Source organism: Hyla sarda, chromosome 7, assembly GCF_029499605.1.
Source record: "Hyla sarda isolate aHylSar1 chromosome 7, aHylSar1.hap1, whole genome shotgun sequence".
Classification (NCBI taxonomy): Eukaryota; Metazoa; Chordata; class Amphibia; order Anura; family Hylidae; genus Hyla; species Hyla sarda.
The window spans coordinates 193,163,709-193,184,949 of NC_079195.1; the positions used below are offsets into that span (position 1 = coordinate 193,163,709).

At 41.8% G+C, this 21,241-nt stretch overlaps 1 protein-coding gene across 9 annotated transcripts in view; it reads left to right on the forward strand.

The window, feature by feature from the left end:
• The window catches only part of SEC16B (SEC16 homolog B, endoplasmic reticulum export factor), a 293,732-nt gene that overhangs the window by 19,712 nt on the left and 252,779 nt on the right, over nucleotides 1-21,241 (forward strand). For 5 of the 9 annotated variants that reach the window (XR_008846564.1, XR_008846565.1, XM_056531987.1 and 2 more), the window contains exons 2-3: nucleotides 4,246-4,366; nucleotides 18,535-18,631. The exons of 1 other annotated variant lie outside the window; for it this stretch is intronic. The gene's annotated coding sequence lies outside the window, so the exon portion shown is untranslated. Of the gene's footprint in view, nucleotides 1-4,245; nucleotides 4,367-4,489; nucleotides 4,509-18,534; nucleotides 18,632-21,241 lie in introns of those variants that run through there. 3 more of the 9 variants (XM_056531982.1, XM_056531981.1, XM_056531983.1) reach the window with 3 other exon arrangements.

Consider the following 21,241-nt stretch of genomic DNA (forward strand, 5'->3'; position numbering starts at 1 on the left):
TCAGCGGCGCAGTGGCCCTTTAAATCGCAGAGACCCGGCGCGCGCGCGCCCTAGGGAGCGGGGCCGCGCGCGCCGGGACAGAACAGACGGGGAGCGAGTCAGGTAGGAGAGCCGGGGTGCGCATCGCGAGCGGGCGCTACCCGCATCGCGAATCGCATCCCGGCTAGCAGCAGGATCGCAGCGCCCCGGGTCAGAGGACGTGACCGGGGCGCTGCAGCGGAGGAGGTGAAGCGAGCGCTCCGGGGAGGAGCGGGGACCCGGAGCGCTTGGCGTAACAGAAATCCTACAATGTGATTTCTTGTATTCTTTCCCCCTCATTATGTCTCTCATAATTGAGATGTACCTATGATGAAATTACAGGCCCCTTTTATCTTTTTAAGTGGGAGAACTTGCACAATTGGGGGCTGACTAAATACTTTTTTGCCCACTCTATCTATCCACACACACACACACACTTATATATATATATATATATATATACAGTCATGGCCGTAAATGATGTCACCCCTGAAATTTTTCAAGAAAATGAAGTATTACTCACAGAAAAGGATTGCAGTAACACATGTTTTGCTATACACATGTTTATTCCCTTTGTGTGTATTGGAACTGAACCAAAAAAGGGAGGAAAAAAGGCAAATTTGACATAATGACATCAAACTCCAAAAATGGTCTGGACAAAATTATTGTCACCCTTTCAAAATTGTGGAAAAATTAGATTGTTTTAAGCATGTGATGCTCCCTTAAACTCACCTGGGGCATGTAACAGGTGTGGGCAATATAAAAATCACACCTGAAAGCAGATGTGTGCCACACTAAGCATGGACAACAGAGAACTGTCTGAGGACTTGAGAACCAAAATTGTGGAAAAATATCAACGATCTCAAGGTCATAAATCCATCTCCAGAGATATAGATTTGCCTTTGTCCACAGTGCACAACATTATCAGAAAGTTTGCAACCCATGGCACTGTAGCTAATCTCCCTGTGCATGGACGGAAGAGAAAAAATTATGAAAGGTGTCAACGCAGGATAGTATGGATGGTGGATAAGCAGCCCCAAACAAGTTCCAAAGATATTAAAGCTGTCCTGCGTCAGTGTCAACGCGAACTATCAGTCAATAGTTAAATGAAATGAAAAGCTATGGTAGGAGACCCAGGAGGACCCCACTACTGACATAGAGACTACATTTTGCCAAAATGAACTTGAGTAAGCCAAAAATCCTTCTGGGAAAACATCTTGTGGACAGATGAGATCAAGATAGAGCTTTTTGGTAAAGCACATCATTCTACTCTTTACCAAAAATGGTGAAATATGGTGGAGGTTCAATGATATTTTGGGGTTGTTTTGCTTCCTCTGGCACTGGGTGCCTTGAATGTGTGCAAGGCATCATGAAATCTGAGGATTACCAATGGATTTTGGGTCGCACTGTACAGCCCAGTGTCAGAAAGCTGGGTTTGCATCTCAGATCTTGGGTCTTTCAGCAGGACAATGACCCCAAACATACTTCAAAAAGCACCCAGAAATGGATGGCAACAAAGCACTGGAGAGTTCTGAAGTGGCAGCAATGAATCCAGATCTAAATCCCATTGAACACCTGTGGAGAGATCTTAAAATTGCTATTGGGAAAAGGCGCCTTCCAATAAGAGAGACCTAGAGCAGTTTGCAAAGGAAGAGTGGTCCAACATTCGGGCTGAGAGGTGTAAGAAGCTTATTGATGGTTATAGGGAGCCACTGATTTCAGTTATTTTTTCCAAAGGGTGTGCAACCAAATATTAAGTTAAGGGTGCCAATAATTTTGTCTAGCCCATTTTTGTAGTTTGGTGTGACATTATGTCCAATTTGCCTTTTTTCCTCCCTTTTTTGGTTTAGTTCCAATACACACAAAGGGAATAAACATGTGTATAGCAAAACATGTGTTACTGCAATCCTTTCTGTGAGAAATACTTCATTTTCTTGAAAAATTTCAGCGGTCCCAACATTTACGGCCATGACTGTATATATACATATATTAGAAAAGTATATAGCTTTGCATTATATAATGAATAAACTGTATTGGCTGAAACTATCCAATGTGATAGTAGTATATCGTATATCAGCAGTTGTGAGCTGTCATATGCAGCACTATCTCTCGAAGACTGTTCAGTGATCCTTCCTTTATCTGTGTCAGTCTATTGCGCGGTATTCTTATGTAATCTATTGCATTTCGGAATTTTATCATTTGTTCCTTTTGTATTTAATCCCCTCTGTATTTCAAGTGTTCTGGCAGTTTATGGAGCTATGAAATAAATAATAATCACAACAATATAATCTTATGGATGTCGTTTTATCATATGACCACCAGATGGCGCCAGTAAACCATCCCTTTTGGCGTAACTATATTCGAAGATTACAACTACACTGTGATGCTACCTTAGCGCAGTGTCAGTGTGCCTCCAGCTGTTGCAAATCCACACTATTAGCATGCCGGGCCAGCCTGTGGATAGGGGATAACCTGTCCTGCATCGGAGTACCCCTTTAAGCCCATACAGTGCTGAGACTGCAGGCTGTATTTGTGCAGTACTGGAGCATCTGTGCTTGAATTTCACGCTTATTTCCCCCCGATTCCTCGTAACTTCTGCTCCAGTACGGGATTCAAAGGTCAGGAAATTTTTCTTGCTGGACTTGGTAGTGTGAACAGTGCCTAATGAAATATAAAGCTGCCAGCACAATAAAATCTTTTTTTTTTTTTTTTTCTGTGTCTTTTTCCCCATTTTGGGGCAGTTGGGCAGGGGGTTTGGGGGACGGGGTATGGAGTCACGCCTTTTTTCTTTCCAAAACACAGAATGCTCTAAGTGAAGTTTTTTTTTTCCAGGTGGTTAGAAGTGTTTTTCTCTGATAGACAACCATTGTTTTTTTTTTACCTGCTTTATGTTCATGCAGCAAAAAATCCTCAATGTTTCCACACACAAAAATGGCAGCAGAAAAAATCCCCACCAAATCTTGTACCGTTTGGGGCAAATTTACAACTGCTGATTTTTGTGTGAACTATGTCAGTGTTGAAGAAGAAACACAAATGGTAAATATAATGGTAAATATCCTCTTTTTGCTTTGGATTGAGTGTGTATAAACTGTACCTGGTCAAAGGTGGAGTACAGATACACCTAAATTTTGCGACTTAGAAGAAAAAAAAACTGTGTAAATGATAAAGCTCCCAAAAACGCATCCTTATGGAAAACCATGCCTTCATACGGCAAATAAGGTAAACAATGGTACACAGGATGCAATGACTACCTACGCTTATGCAAAAATCATGATAAATTCTGTGAAAACAAAATTCACCACATATTCAATTTTACATAAAAAAAAAGCAAACAACAGCTCAATAAATTTCCCCCTAAGTATATGAAATTCAGTTGCGGATTTTCCTCAGCATATGGAGAAGTCCCGTAAACATAGCTGCTTCTGTAAGGGCTCATTCTGTCTGGACCGCTGGGAAATGCGCTTGTTCAATTCACAGCAATGAATTTCAGAGCGGATTCTGCTAAAAGTATGAATGTGTCCCTTTTTCGGCAGAGTCTTGGGTCTGTAAATTCTGTAGTGTAAATGGTGGAGCAAAATCCTGTTGAGAATAATGGGAGGCTGCTGCACCAGATTTTGTAAGTGGATTTGTGCTCAGAAAATACGTAGTGCGAATGGGCCCTAATATGCTAGAGATGTTCCTCACATAAGTCTATCGCACTGTGTGAACAAAGGACAAGTGTAAATGTGTGTTAGGGTTTTTCGGTACATTTTTTATGGCAATTCTGTAAAAAAAAAAAATTAATTTGCACCTTAGATTTTTTACACATAAAAGTAATTAAAAAAGAATGTGTGAATGAGGCCCTAATGTGCCTAAAGAAAACATGGAAATCTAAGGACCACTGGTCAGAACATGACTGTCAGGTCATACCTTATGCCTGCTGTCAGGGAATGATGGGAGTCGTAGTTTTGCAATAGCTGAGGACCCACAGATTGGTGAACATTTCTGTAGACATGTGTGACCTTGCAGTACATGACACAATGTTTCCCAACCAGGGTGCCTCCAGCTGTTGCAAATCTACAATTCCCAGCATGCCGGACAATCTAAGCCCTGACATTATATCATTTTACACTGCTTGTGCGAGAATTTCACACAAATAATGAAAAATGATACTATTGAAGGTCTCTTGACCCTCTCAAGATGGCGCCAGAACCCTTTCGATGTGTCCGCTTCAATGTACCCGTACAGAAACAAGCAGCAGTCTCTCTCTGGTTCCGGCCGATGACGTGGCATTCCTCTTGGTGGGCGGAGTCTGCTGGCCGTGTGCCGCTGATAACACTGAGCTACCTGTTCCCTGGTGACAGATGCTGTAAGTATTCCCATCGTGCTGTGACCGCTCAGGATTAGTCACAGGATGACACCCAGTGTTCCGTCTACAGCCAGAGAGTCAGGAAGACAAGGCTACCTACTAATCATTCATGCTGGAGAAATGAACATGCACACGGGCAAATGTGAAGTAGAGAACCGTTAATGTATTGGGCATAAATGCAACAACATTATAATAGGATAGATATTGGAAAGATAGATAAATAGATGTGAGATAGATATAAGCTAAATTGTAAATAGATATGAGATATATAGATATAAGATAGAAATGAGATACATATAAGCTATATAATAGATAGATAGATATGAGATAGATAGATAGATAGAAGATAGAAATGAGATAGCTATAAGCTATATAATAGATAGATAGATTGATAGATATGAGATAGTTAGGTGATAGATATGAGATAGATATAAGCTATATAATAGATATGAGATAGATAGATTGATAGATAGATATGACATAGATAGGTGATATATATGAGATAGATATGAGCTATATAATAGATAGATTGATAGATATGAGATAGATAGGTGATGAATATGAGATAGATATAAGCTATATAATAGATATAATATAGATAGATTGATATGTAGATAGATAGATAGATATGAGATAGATAGACAGATGGATAGATATGTGATAGATAGATATGAGATAGATATGAAATAGATAGATATGAGATAGACAGATAGATAGATATGAGATAGATAGATGAATAGATAGATAGATGATAGATAGATAGATAGATAGATAGATGAATAGATAGATAGATAGATATGAGATAGACAGATAGATAGATAGATATGAGATAGATAGATGAATAGATAGATAGATGATAGATATGAGATAGATAGATCATAGATAGATATGAGATAGATAGATAGATGAATAGATAGACAGATGATAGATAGATATGAGATAGATATAAGCTATATAATAGATATGAGATAGATTGATATATAGATAGATAGATATGAGATAGATAGCTATGAGATGGATAGATATGAGATAGATAGATATGAGATAGATATAAGCTATATAATAGATAGATATAAGATTGATAGATAGATATGAGATAGATAGATAGATAGATATAAGCTATATAATAGATAGATATATAAATAGATATGAGAGAGATAAATAGATAGATATGACAGATAGATATGAGATAGATAGATATGAGATAGATATAAGCTATATAATAGATAGATATATAAATAGATATGAGAGAGATAGATAAATAGATATGAGATAGATAGATATGAGATAGATAGATATGAGATAGATAGATATGAGATAGATAGATAGATATAAGCTATATAATAGATAGATATATAAATAGATATGAGAGAGATAAATAGATAGATATGACAGATAGATATGAGATAGATAGATATGAGATAGATATAAGCTATATAATAGATAGATATATAAATAGATATGAGAGAGATAGATAAATAGATATGAGATAGATAGATATGAGATAGATAGATAGATAGATATGAGATAGATAGATATGAGATAGGAGAGATATATAGGAAATGTACGATACATAGATATGAGATGTACGATACATAGAAAGGAGATGGATGGATAGATAAATATTAAATATATAATAAATATATATAGGTTGAGATGGGATATATGATTGTACTGAAATTCTTATTTTATTTATTTATTTGTATTGTTTATTTTATTTGTATTAACATGCGACAGTGTCAGGGCATGTTCACACTGCCAACATCTACACTTATTTGGATGCAGAATCAGCGTTAATTTCCATGGCCAAACCACAGCATTTTTTACATGAAAGTCCTCTTGTTGACTTAAATGGGAAATGCTTTTCATTGCCCACATGGTGCTGAAAGATCTGCCGCTATTTAACCCTTAAAGCGTACCTGTCAGATCCAACAACATTTTTTTTAAATATATCACTCAGTACCTAATCCTGACCATGTACATCTAATTTTTATGTGTCTAGCACCTTTATTTTTTTTTTTATTACACTTATAATTTAGCTCGCTAGTCTGAATTCCTCTCAATGGGAGGGGGTGTGGCCTCACTGTGCAGGTCTCCGCCCCCTCCCTCAGTATGCTGTCTGCTCACATCTCCCCTAGCATTAGCAAAACTACAACTCCCAGCTTGTCCTCACTGACAGTAGCGGGACACAAGCTGACAGTGGGAGGATTTTGCCTCCAGCTGTGAGTCCTGCGCTCACAGCTGTCAATCAAGGAAGTGTGTCCATGACATAGGTGATGATGCATGGACACAGCAGGACTAGTATGTGTCCAAGCAGGCAGGGGGAGGCAGTTGTTTGACTGGCTTTTTCATTATGAAATACTGAACATTTTCTAATGAAAGCAATTGCAAAACCTATTGGTTATACATGCTTTACAACATGTCAACAGTTTTTGTACCTGACAGTGCCCATTTAAGGATGCCGCCTGTTTTTACCTTATAGGAGAACTCTAGCCAAAATAAACTTATATAAGTAACTGATTGCGGGGGGGGGGGGGGGGGGGGGGGTCTGACTGCTGGGACCCACCACTATCTCCAGAACGGGACCCCAACTCTCTCAGTGAGAAGTGTCACACGCTCCATTTATTTCTATGGGAGTACCGATGATGCCCAAGTGCTGTACTCGGGTCTCTTCGGCGCTCCCATCGAAGTGATTAGAGTGCAGGACATCTTGTGGATAGGGGATAAGTTCATTTTGGCTGGAGTTCTCCTTTAATGTCCCAGACCAATTATTCAAAGTTGTAATAACTTGAAAATGCTTTTACTGAGTGAAGCGATTCTGAGATTTTTATTTTTTGTTACATATTGCACTTTATATTAGTGGCAAATCTTTGTTGACACGAGCTGCATTTTTTGTGATAAAATGCGCAGCACAGTATAGCTATCAGTATTACCCTATGGCTGAACCTCACAGGCTGAGGTACTTGACAGACAGGAGGCCATCAGCTGGACCGATGTCAATCCCATTAAAGCCATGGTCAGTACTATGGGATTAATGCTGAAGAGACCAGCACGATCTTGCTCTAGGTAGCTGTGGCCGGATCGCGGCTGTGATTGACAGCCAGGTCCCGTCAGCGATCTCCTGCGCTGCATCCTAGAGCTCAGGAGATCAGTATGACGTATATGTACATGCTATTGTGCGAACCTGTCAGAAGATAGGACATATGCATACGTCCTGTAGCGGTAAATAATTCACCCCTTGAGCACCAGGCAATTTTTCAATTTTGCAGTTTGTTTTTTTCCTCCTCCCCTTCTAAAAATCATAATGCTTAGCATTTTCCATCTACAGACCCAACTGAGGGCTTGTCTTTTGCGCCACCAATTTTACTTTTTAATGACATAATTCATTTCACCACAAAATGTATGGCAAAACCAGAAAAAAATATTTGTGGGGCAAAATTGAAAAAAAATACACAATTTTTTTAAGTTTTGGGGCCTTCCAATTCTAAGCAGAGCACTTTTCAGTAAAAATGACACCTTATCTTTATCCTGTTGGTCAATATGATTAAAATGATGCCCAACTTATATAGGTTTGATGTTGTTTTACTTCTGTAAAAAAATTATAACTTTTTTCGTGAAAATTTGTATGTTTAAAAATGTCCTCTTCTGACCCCTATAAATTTTTTTTCAGTATATGGGGCTGTATGAGGGCTCATTTTATGCGCTGTGATATGTAGTTTTTATCAGTACCATTTTTGTTTTGCTGGGACTTTTTGATCGCTTTTGAAGAATTTTTTTAGGGCATACAAAGTCACCTAAAATACGCAATTATGGACTTTTTGGTATTTTTTCATGCCATTGACCATGCAGTTTAATTAGCATTAAATTTTTATAGTTTGGACATTTGCACATGCGGTGATACCACATTATTTTTATTATGTTTACATATTTTTAATATGGAATTTGGGAAATAGAAGGTGATTTAAACTTTTAAAATGGAAAAGGGTTAATCGATGTTTTTTTTAATACTCTTATTTAACTTTTTTTTTTTTTTTTTTACAGTTTATTAGTCCCCTTAGGGGACTTTTAGGAGGAATCATTAGATTCCTCATACAGATCAATGTAGTTCCACAGAACTACATTGATCTATGTGCTCTGCGCTTGATTGATAAAGCCTGGTCCAGCTATCAATCACAAAGTCAGGACCAGTGCTGGAGAAGAGGTAAGCCCTTCGGCTACCTCAGAAGTGGATCGCTCCCCCATGATCACTCTGCGGGGGTGGGTTGGGGGGGTGCATCCATCCCACTGGACCACCAGGGACTGTTTAAAGGTTCCTTTAGATGCCGCTGTCAGATATTAATGGGGGCCCTCAACTAAAGGAATCAGCCTTTCCTATATTATATCATGTTTGTATGTTTTTAGTATCTATATCATGAAATAATCCTGAAATCTTTTAGTCAGAGCATTAAGCCTAAGGGCATGTTCACTATGAAAATTTCACACACAGAATTTCCAGAACAGAAAATTCCAGACGGAATCCGCTCACAGCAGCCTCTTATTGCTGTCAGTGTGAATTCCGCTACACAGTTCCCATGACAGAAGTTCCATAGTGGTACTTCCAACATGAAATTGTATTCCTCAAAATCTGCCAGGAACTGCACTGCAGTCAATGGGATGGCTCTTGATATCAATGTAGGCTGCTACACAAGGATATCCTTTTGGAAATTACGGGCAGAATTCCCATAGTATGAGCATACCCTAAAACTAAGCTTAGAGTCCCTGTTCTTTCTGTCATGATAAGGAAGAGACTGCTGTGAAGAATTCTGTACAGCATTACAAAAAAAAAGGGATAGGGAACACAGTAAATAATGTTTACATCTCAGCCTCCCCTTTCTTGCAAAGGTCACAAAGCATGTCGAGTATCATTTCCTATTTATGTAAATGGGACAGCTCCAGTCTATTATTACCAATGTCCATGGTCCTGCGGTAAAGAGTATCACTAAATGATTTTGCTAAAAAATGTATGACTGTTTTTTTTCAAAACTTTTGTGAAACTTTTTTACACCAGTTTAAGCATTGATAGATTCTCCCTATGACTTTAATATATGTAAAAATAGATTAATTGAGACAAAGTTACTGAGACTAAGATCACTGTTGCCGCTAACTGAATGAGTGGCTGTGTGATACCACGTCACCAAAACTGGAATCAATGGACACTGTGACGCGAGTTCTGTAACTCTGGCGGTGCAGGAGTGAGGAAGGTTTTTCTTTTTAGGATTAAATCACCAGAGTACCCCTTTAATGTGCTTCTTCTAAAGCTAATTCTTTGTTGCCTTAGCCATGTGTTTTAGGTCATTGACATGCCAGGATATCCATCCATTACCTATTTTCAATGCTGAGTGAAGGAGGTTTTTATACAAGATTTGATGGTACATGGCCCTATCCATCTTCCCTTTGATGCAGTAAAGTTGTGCTGTCCCCTAGCAGAAAAACATCCCAAAGCATAATGTTTTAACCTCTATGTTTGACAGTGGGGATAATGGGGGATATTTCTCAAAACCTGTGTAGAGGAAGAGTGGTGCAGTTGCCCATAGCAACCAGATTGCTTCTTTTATTGTAAAGAGACCTGTGAAAAATGAAAGAAGCGATCTGATTGGTTGCTATGGGCAACTGCACCACTCTCCCTCTACACAGGTTTTGATAAATCCCCTTCAATGTTCTTGGGATCATAGGCAGCTATCCTACTTCTCAAAATATGGCCAGTTGAGTTGATGCTAATGATCTCGATTTTGGTCTCATCTGACCACAACTACTACCCAATACCAATGTACATTGGCATACTTTAGATGGGCCTGTACATGGGCTTTGTTGAGCAGGGGGACCTCGTGGGCGCTGCAGGATTTCAGTCCTTCATGTAGTGTGTAGTGTCGGTATAGTGTGTTACCAATTGTTTTCTTTTTGACTATGGTCTTAGCTGCCTTGAAATCTTTTACAAAATCTTTGCGTGTAGTTCTAGGCTGATTCCTTACTTCTCATGATCATTGAAACTCCAAGAGGGGAGATCTTAAATGGAGCCCCCGACCAAGGGAGATTGACTGTTATTTTGGGTTTCTTCCATCTGCGAATAATTTCACCAACTGTTGTAAACTTCTCCCTAAGCTGCTTGGCAATGGTCTTGTAGTCCATTCCAGCCTTGTGTAGGTCTACAACCTTGTCTCTGACATCTTTGAAAAGCTCTTTGGTCTTGGCCATGGTGGAGAGTTTGGAATCTGATTGATTTGTTGTTTCTGTGGACAGGTATCTTTTATACAGGTAACTTTAAGAGAGTGCTCCTAATCTCAGCTCATTGCCTGTAAAAAAGACATCTGGAAGCCAATATTCTTGCTGATTGATAGGGTATCAAATACATATTTTAATAAGTAAAATGAAAATCAATTCATAACTTATTTGAAATGTGTTTTTTTTGTTATTCTGTCTCCTACTGTTCAAATAAATCTACCTGTAAAGTTATAACCTGATCATTTATTTGTCAGTGGGAAAATATACATAGGGGATATATATATATACGCAAATATATTTTAAGATTTGTCAGAAACTTTGACTTGCTCTCTCGCTCCCCCAACAATATCCTTCTCATTGCGACTGTTCTGCGGCTCTGAACAGTCCTGTTTGTTTGCCTTCAGTCGGGATCTGTAATTGTACATTTGTCATGTTTGTACTTTATTATTATAAATAGATCAGGTAACAATAAATGCAAAACAAGATTTTACAGTCACATAATGAATACAGTTTACAGGTTTGTGAAATATAATCAGTGTATGGTAACAGGAGGGAGAAGGAAGCAAAACAGCCATGAAGGACAGAATAGCAATTACATTCAAATTATAGGTGTTTTTCCCATGTCATACATACTGTGAAGGTTTTCTTTAGGCAAGATAGACATTACACTGGGAACATGACCATAACCATCCATCAAGCCTATTGGTACAAAGCTTATTCTCTGCATCATAGCTGACCAGATCTATTTCCTAGATCAAAAGCTAATTAATTTTTATGACCTCTGAGCCTATTGAGTAGAAGGTTGTGACCCTGCAAGTCCAGATCAATGTCTTTGTATGGATACACTACAGCATTTTATACACTAACGCTGCAGGCTGTTATATTCCGAAGCTGTCTAACCCTGAATATCCATTTGTTAATTTTAAATGTAATACTGAATTAATTGTTGACATAGTTACATAGTTTATAAGGTAAAGTAAAAGACATACATCCATTTAGTTCAGCCTGTTACGCTATTGTTACAGTGGGGCAAAAAGTATTTAGTAAGTTCTCCCACTTAAAAAGACGAGAGAGGCCTGTAATGTTCATCATAGGTATACATCAACTATGAGAGACATAATGAGAAAAGAAAATCCATAACATCACATTGTCTGATTAAGTATTTGGTCACCTACAAACAAGCAAGATTTCTGGCTCTTACAGACCTGTAACTTCTTCTTTAAGAGTCTCCTCTGTCCTCCACTCGTTACCTGTATTAATGGCACCTGTTTGAATTTGTTATCAGTATAAAAGACACCTGTCCACAACCTCAAACAGTCACTCCAAACTCCACTATGGCCAAGACCAAAGAGCTGTCGAAGGACACCAGAAACAAAATTGTAGACCTGCACCAGGCTGGGAAGACTGAATCTGCAATAGGCAAGTAGCTTGGTGTAAAGAAATCAATTGTAGGAGCAATTATTAGAAAATGGAAGACATACAAGACCACTGATAATCTCCCTTGATCTAGGGCTCCACGCAAGATCTCACCCTGTGGTGTCAAAATAATCACAAGAGTGGCGAGAAAAAATCCCAGAACCACACGAGGGGACCTAGTGAAGGACCTGCAGAGAGCTGGGACCAAAGTAACAAAGGCTACCATCAGTAATACACTATGCCACCAGGGACTCAAATCATGCAGTGCCAGACGTGTCCCTCTGCTTAAGCCTGTACATGTCCGGGCCTGTCTAAAGTTTGTTAGGGAGCATTTGGATGATCCAGAAGAGTATAGGGAGACTGCCATATGGTCAGATTAACCCAAAGTAGATCTTTTTGGTAAAGACTCAACTTGTTGTGTTTGGAGAAGAAAGAATGCTGAGTTGCATCCAAAGAACACCATACCTACTGTGAAGCATGGAGGTGGAAACATCATGCTTTGGGGCTGTTTTTCTGATAAGGGACCAGGACGACTGATCCTTGTAAACGAAAGAATGAATGGGGCCATGTATCGTGAGATTTTGAGTGAAAACCTCCTTCCATCCTGTGGATGAAACGTGGCAGGGTCTCTCAGCCTGACAATGATCCCAAACTCACTGCCCGGGCAATGGAGGAGTGGCTTCGTATGAAGCATTTCAAGGTCCTGGAGTGGCCTAGCCAGTCTCCAGATCTCAACCGTATAGAAAACGGTTTGGAGTGAGTTGAAAGTCCGTGTTGCCCAGCGACAGCCCCAAAACATCACTGCTCTAGAGGAGATCTGCATGGAGGAATGGGCCAAAATACCAGCAATAGTGTGTGAGTACCTTGTGTAGACTTACAGAAAACGTTAGACCTCTGTCATTGCCAACAAAGGGTATATAACAAAGTATTGAGATGAACTTTTGTTGTTGACCAAATACTTATTTTCCACAATAATTTGCAAATAATTTCTTTAAAAATCAGACAATGTGATTTTATGGATTTTATTTTTCTCATTATGTCTCTCATAGTTGAGAGAAAATTACAGGTTTTAAGTGGGAGAACATGCACAATTGGTTGCCCCACTTTATGTTCCAGAAGAAGTAAATAATGCCCATGAGGTGGAAGCCAATTTTTCTCATTGGAAATATTTCTTCCTGATTCCAAGTCTGGCAATTGGAATAAACCCCTGGATTAATTACCCTCCTCCAGAATTTTGTGACTATAACCTGTAAAACTATAGCTTTCTAGAAATGTATCCAGGCCACTTTTGAACTCTTTTATTTAGTTCATCACAAACGCCGCAAATCCCAGGCACCAGGTTGCCATGATGACTGAGAATTTGGTCCTGGCACCTAGTTCAGCATTTTTCAATCTATTAGCCACAGATTTGACAACCCTTTTTTATACACTGCACTCTGTCTACAGCCCCATTAACTTTAAAAATGTAGCTCCACACTCCAGACTTGGGAGAGATCTCTGTACTTCCCCCTTGACATATTTATACATATTATAGTAATTTGGTCACCACCTCAACTGTCATTTTTCCTAATTTTAATAATCCTAATAATCTTTCTGGGTACTGTAGTCCTCCCATTCCATGTATTACTCTGGTTGCCCGTCTTTGAACCCTCTCCAGCTCCACTATATCTTTCTTGTACACTGGTGCCCAGTACTGTACACAGTATTCTATGTGTGGTATGATTTGTACAGTGGTAGAATTATTTCCTTGTTGTGTGCATCTTTTCTCCTTTTGATGCACCCCATGATTTTATTTGCCTTTTTATTTTATTTTAAATAGGCATTGTCAGATCCAAAAACTTTTTATATGTGGTCACTGATGAAAATTGAAGAACTTTTGTAACTTTTTAATATTTAATAAAGAAAACTGCTCCTAAAAATCTCACCACTAGGGGTCCCTTTACCTACTGGGACACTAACCAGTCCTGCAGCAGCATCAGCTTATCCGTGAGTCATGGACAAAAGATGACTCACAGACAAGGCTGCATGAGAAGACACATCAATCACCTTCCACTATCACAAGGAGGGACATGCCCCCTTCCTCTGAGAGGATTTCTAACACTGTGAGCTAATGAAAAGAGGGATTGTATAATAAATATGGGCGATAGAGACATAAAAATTAGATGTACATGGCCAGGAATAGGTACTGAGTAATTTAATTATTGGGGATCTGACAAGTACACTTTAATTACAGTAATGCTTTAAAAGGATAGTCAAGTTTCAGCAAAGATTGTTTATTGTATACAAAAGTGTTAAAACACCTTTAAAGGGAACCAATCATGAAAATGTTCCCTATATTCCGCTTGGCAAAGCGTTATATAGGGTAAAATCTTTATCCTCACCATCCCTGGGGGACGCTCCTGCCCCCAGGGATGGTGAAGATATGAACTTATAAACTAGTCCCCGCCGGCCCCGCAAGTACCGTATTTTTCGCCCTATAGGACGTACCGGCGTATAAGACGCACCCAATTTATAGGTGCAAAATCTAAAAAAATTAAGATTTTGAACCCAATAGTGGTCTTCAACCTGCGGACCTCCAGATGTTACAAAACTACAACTCCCAGCATGCTGGGATTTGTAGTTTTGCAACATCTGGAGGTCCGCAGATTGAAGACCACTGCATAGGAGGTAATACTCACGTATCCCCGCTGCTCCGGACCCGTGACCGCTGCCCTGGATGTCGCTCCATCCCTGTCGCCGTGTCCCCGTCGCTCCGGAACGTCTCTGCTGCCGGCCGGGTATCCTCGCTCTCCGTTGCCGCCATCACGTCGTTAGGCACGCTGACGCACGTACACGACGACATGATGACGAGGAAGGAGAGCGCCTCCCATACAGGGGATCCCTGAACGGAGAAGACACCGAGGAGGCAGGTAAGGTCCCTCCCGGTGTCCAGTAAGCACTAACCCGCCTATTCAGTCAGGCTGTTCGGGACCGCCGTGGTGAAATCGCGGCAGTCCCGAACAGCCCGACTGAACAGCTGGGTTAGTGTCACTTTCCCTTCAGACGCGGCGGTCAGCTTTGATCGCCGCGTCTGAAGGGTTAATACAGGGCATCACCGCGATCGGTGATGTCCTGTATTAGCCGCGAGTCCCGGCCGTTGATGGCCGCAGGGACCGCCGCGATAGGGGTGTATTCGCCGTATAAGACGCACCGACTTTTCCCCCCCAGTTTTGGGGAAGAAAATTGCGTCTTATACGGCGAAAAATACGGTAGTCCCTTGGGCAGGGAGCTCCTCTTACCTAGTCCGTTACTTCAGCCGGCAGCGACGTCCCCTTGGCTTGATTGATGGGCCGTGTCATCGCTCTGCTCCATCTGTTAAGTGAGCAGAGCGATGACTCAGCCCGTCAATCAAGCTGAGGGGGCGTAGCTGCCGGCCGAAGTAGCGGGAGTAGGTAAGAGGAGCTCCCCTCTGGCGGGGACTACTTGCGTGGCTGGCGAGGACTAGTTTATAAGTTCATATCCTCACCATCCCTTGGGGCAGGAGTGTCCCTATATAATACTTTGCCAATGGTTATATAGGGTAAAATCTGATGATTGGTTCCCTTTAAGTGTTTTAATGTTATGGCTTACCAGTCTATCTATTTATCTTTATTTTTATCTTTTGTACACAAATAATGACCATCTCTGTTCATGCAGTTGTGGTGGAGGGTGTGATGCAAAGGGCAGATGGTATTACCCTAGGGGCAGATGGCATTAACCCCTTGTATTCGTGACGCCAGGGTGTGGTTTATCCTCAATACCACCCGAAGGTATACCGCTGGATCCTGGGCTAGGCACTGGGCAATAATGACTCTGATGCCAAGTTGCGGACAACGGTAGCTTTACTGAGGTTAGACTGGTGGAAAAGTCTATACAGTTCAGCCAGGGACTAAGGAGGTGACTCAGAGACCTTAAGGGCTTGCTGGAACTTGTAGTAGATATGGTCAAGTTAATGCAGGCCACGTTGACTTGACAAATGATGAATGTGACTGACTTGACTGATGACTGACAATACTGAGACTGTGGCTTACTTGTAGCTGCTTGTGGCTGCAGACTGGACTTGACTTTCTATGACTCTGGACACACATCTAGACTCGACTGCACTGGACCTCAGCAGGAAGCAAGAGTAAGGAAAAAGAGTGAGCTAGCTCCTCCCAGGGCTTTTATAGGGGAGGCTAGCAGGGAGCCCATAGGCCACCCTTGGGTCATCTGGTCACTGATACCTCCTGGGTAACAATCACATGACAACTCACATGACCTTCTTAAAGTTATAACACCTCTTTACACATTTTATAATACAACAAATAGGTGAAACATATGTACATGGGGGAACAAGTGCAAGGGAAGCCCAGGGGACACGACAAGAGGCTGCCTGACATGACAGCAAGGGTACAGGGTAACACCTCCCGTACTGGGCCACCACACAAATATTACAGGATCAAGCAGAATCACTAATTCCTTATACTGAGTTAGACATGAGAACAACCTTTCACAATCTTCTTTACTGTTAAGACCGGAGGCAGAAGACGAAGAAAACTGACAATAAATCCATATCAGGGACCCCAAGGTGGATATGATATGGATTAATTTATAACTTCTATGTAATCTACTTCTCTACTGTTTTTGCATGGGATAGCTCAGGCCATATAATTCCATATTATACCAAGCAAAAGAAGCAGGGAAATGTGGTACAATAATATTGCTATAGTAGCCCCTGAAATTATAATCAGCACTGTCAGGTAATCTCCATACATAGCATAAATCAGAAAACAAAACACTGGGGTCACTTAATATGAACATAACCATAGAAATAGCAAACTTTATGATAAATATACAAATTCATAAATTAAAATAGTACATACAAGGGGAAATTAAAGCAACAAAAATTAAGGCGACATTACCGAACACCTCCTCATAGTAATACTGATGTAAGTAATATGAAAAAGGCGATTAGTCACAACTGGTGGTCAAAACTAATGTATGTCTATGGCAGATAGTAACACTATAATAAACTAATAAACAAATGTACAAGCAAGTAGACATCCATTAGTAGGGTACTTTCACATGAGCGGATCTTCAGTGCGCCTCTGGAGGACCGCTGTATGCTGCCTTCACAGGTGCCTGCTTGGAGCGGCAATACGCAGCTACGAACAGACACACTGCGATGTGCGATATACTCGCACATCGTGGCAGCTCTCGGCCTAGCTCATAGAGCAGGGGGAGTGGCCGTGATTTGTGCGAGTACACCATGCACATCACTTCAGTGTGTCTGCTTGTAGCGGCGGATTGCTGCTCCGAGCAGGCACCTGTAAAGGCAGCATACAGCGGTCCTTCAGCGGCAGATCTGCAGCGTAATACGCGCTGGGGATCCCTTTGTGTGAACATACCTGTAGAATGCATCAAGAAAATGCTAATGGCATGAAGTGTCATGTGCAGTAAACAAACATCAAAGCCATACCAGATGGTGTTATAAGAGAATCAGGAATAGACTATACAAACCAAAATGAGTAAAGGGCTATGATGGTGGGGGATCGGGATAATGCCATATAGTTCCATAGAAGAAGCAATTTCTCTAATATATAAACTACTGTTATAGTTCATGCTGCCTGAACTATGAGTTATTAGGGCCATCCCTAATGGCGTCTTCCTGCCCCATCCCATCTGCCTTTATAGAGCTCTCCCTAAACCCAGACAAAGATAGACCTATGAATCAAAGCTAGTGTGGCAGGAAGAAGGCACCAGGGACCACCCTGATTACTCAAGGTTCAGTCAGCATGACATTGATCATAGGTTCTTTTAAAAGGGGGACATAAAAATGTATTCCCTATTCTAAGGCTAGGGGATAAGTGTCAGGGGGCAGGGTGGGTGTCGGGGGTTCCGACTGTTTGGACTCCTGCGATCTCCTGCCCGGTGCCCCGGCTCTCCTCCTGAATGGGGCATGTTGACCACCGCACAAAGCAGGGGCCGACACGCCCCCTCCATGCATCTCTATGGAAGAGCTGCACTTGAGCATCTTTGGCCACAGTTTCAGGCAGTGGTCGACACGCTCCATTAAGGAGGAGAGCCTGGGGCACCATGCGGTTTATTGCGGGTGGTCCCAGTCTTCTGACCCTCTCTCCAGCTGACATCCCCTCATCGTTAAGATAGGAGATAAATGTTTCTATCCCAGAGTACTCCTTTAAGGTAACGTTTATGTATCTCAGTGTTTAATGTAGTCATAGAATCACTAATATTAGAGTTTATTATTTGCCGTTATATTCTTGCTTTCACCATCAGTTCTTTCTGTGACAATTGACTCCAGTTTGGTCGTCATTGAGCAGGATCATTCCTGGGAGAGCTGTCATCATTTTCTGTATTTCTTCCATGCTATTTCAGTCAGTGTTATTACTTTGTTGTATGTGTAGCTACAGGCTGAATTGTTTTGTCATCACATGCATGTACCTTGACCCCCTGTTATTTCTTGTCTGTATACAAAGACTTGCAGCTAACCCATGAAGCTGTGTAGTTCATGTGGCAGATGGACTTTGGTACAGTTTGCTCTGAATCTGGTCTGGTCTGCCGTGACTGACACAGGTGAGTCTTTTTTTTTTAGGATTTATATACAGTCATAAGGATTTTTATAGGTAGAGAGTTTCTGTTGTTTGCATTTTTAATTGTGCCTCTCAGGAATAGGTTTAGAGGAGTGGATTAGCCAATAGCATGTAATCGCATATTTACGGGATCATAATTCTAATAAGGTAAGAATATACGGAGACCTTCTATTATGAGAAATGGATAGGTGGTTTTTGTTTTTTGTTTTTAGCTTAAAGCAGTGTTTCCCAACCAAACAGCCTCCAGCTGTTGCAAAGCTACAACTCCCAGCATGCCCGGACAGCCGAAGGCTGTCCGGGCATGCTGAGAGTTGTAGTTTTGCAGCAGGTAGAGGCACACTAGTTAGAAAACACTGGCTTAAAGCTAAGGGCTGTTCATTTGTCTATATCGGTAGCTCAAAATACAGGTTCTAAAAACAACTTTTCATTCTATGTTATGTAGTTCTCATTGGTGCAGTTTAACACACACACAGCATTTTTGGGAAGAAAAAAAAATTCCCAGGAGTAGAGTCAAATGGGAAGGACTTTTACTTTATTGTTAGATCTACTGGTGGGTTTGGCTGGAAAAAATGTGTCAAAAACTGAATTTGTTTCCAGAAATTGCCCGGCATGGTATGGGTTAATCTACAAATGATATTAGAAGGGAATTTATCATTGTCTTTAGAGCTGCTTATGTGTGTATATTTGTCTTACACTTGGCGCTGCACAGCGTTTCAGGCTCTTTTTTGTGACTTTTTAGTTTATACTTTACACAAGTGTGTATAGAGCAGCTTTTAAAGCGAACCTGTCAGATCCCACGGAAAAAAAAATGAACGTGTCAGTGCCTAATCCTGACCATGTACATCTTATTATTATGCCTCTAACACATATATTTATTATAAAAATACCTCTTTTTATTAGCTCACAGTGTTAGAAATCCTCTCAGGGGAAGGGGGCGTGTCCCTTCTTGTGGTGGTGGAAGGTGATTGGTGTGTCTGCTCATGCAGCCTTGTCTATGAGTCAACACTTGTCCATGACTCATGGACAAGCCTGATACTGCTGCAGGACTGGTTATTGTCCCAGTACCATTGTTTTAAGGGTTGAAAAAAGAAAAGAGTCCATCGAGTTTAACCTAAAAACCCTACTGTGTAGCTATGGGGACCCCTAGTGGTGGAATTTTAAGGAGCTGTTTTCTTTATTAATTATAAAAAAAAAAAAATTAAGCAACCATATTACAAAAGGTCTTTAACCCCTTCACGACGAGCGACGTACATGTACGGCGCCGCGAAGTGTCACTTGGCGCGCGGCGACGTACATGTACGTCGCGGGGTTCCGGGAGCGCCGCGTCACCGGTAGCGGTGATCGGACCGGGATGACTGCTGTTATCTAACAGCAGGCATCCCGGCACATCGCCAAGGGGGGTCCTGAGACCCCCCCATGACCGCGATGCGCGCAAATCGCAGGTCAATTCAGAGCTGCGATCTGCGCGATTCCGGGTCATACGGGTCACTGGTGACCCGGTGACCCGGAAAATAAGAGGGATCGTAGGTGTCCGAGACACCCTAGATCCCCCTAAAGGGATAGGAGTTTGGTGGCAGGGTTGCCACCCCTCCTATCCCTGCTATTGGTCGGCCGAGCGACCGACCGATAGCAGACCGGGGGAGGGGGGGTTAAAGTTCGGTTCCCCCGCTTTGCCCACCTATCGGTGTCCGGGCAAAACGGGGGAACCGTCCAGGGAGGGTCGGCGCCGAAGGTCCCTACCTGGATCCCGGATCGCGATCCTCCATGCGGGGATCCCCCACGTGCGGCGGCGGCGGCTTCCGGGTCCTGCTAGGTGAGTTGTTGCCTAGCAACATCCGGAGGGCCACAGTTTACAGTGGTCTCTAAACCGTGGCCCTCCAGATGTTGCAAAACTACAACTCCCAGCATGCCCAGACAGCTGTTTGCTGTGTGGGCATGCTGGGACTTGTAGTTTTGCAATATTTAGAGGGGTTCAGGTTGTAGATCACTAAGTGGTCTCAAACTGTAGCCCTCCAGATGTTGCAAAACTACAACTCTCAGCATGCCCAGACAGCAGTTTGCTGGCTGGGCATGCTGAGAGTTGTAGTTTTGCAACATCTGGAGGGCTACAGTTTGAGACCACTTAGTGATCTACAACCTGAACCCCTCTAAATATTGCAAAACTACAAGTCCCAGCATGCCCACACAGCAAACAGCTGTCTGGGCATGCTGGGAGTTGTACTTGCGTGCCTCCAGCCATTGCATAACTACATCTCCCAGCATGCCCTTCCGCAATCAGTACATGCTGGGAGTTGCAGTTTTGCAACAGCTGGAGGCACACTGGTTGGAAAATACTGAGTTAGGTCATAGAACCTAACTCAAGGTTTTCCAGGCAGTGTGCCTCCAGCTGTTGCAAAACTACAACTCCCAGCATGCATGGTCTGTCAGTGCATGCTGGGAGTTGTAGTTTTGACCCCCCTCTCGTGTGAATGTACAGGCTACATTCACACTGGCGGCAGATTACAGTGAGTTCCCCGCTGCAAATTTGAGATGCGGCAAATTTTCCGCCGCAGCTCAAACTTCTAGCGGGAGACTCAGTGTAATCTGCCGCCAG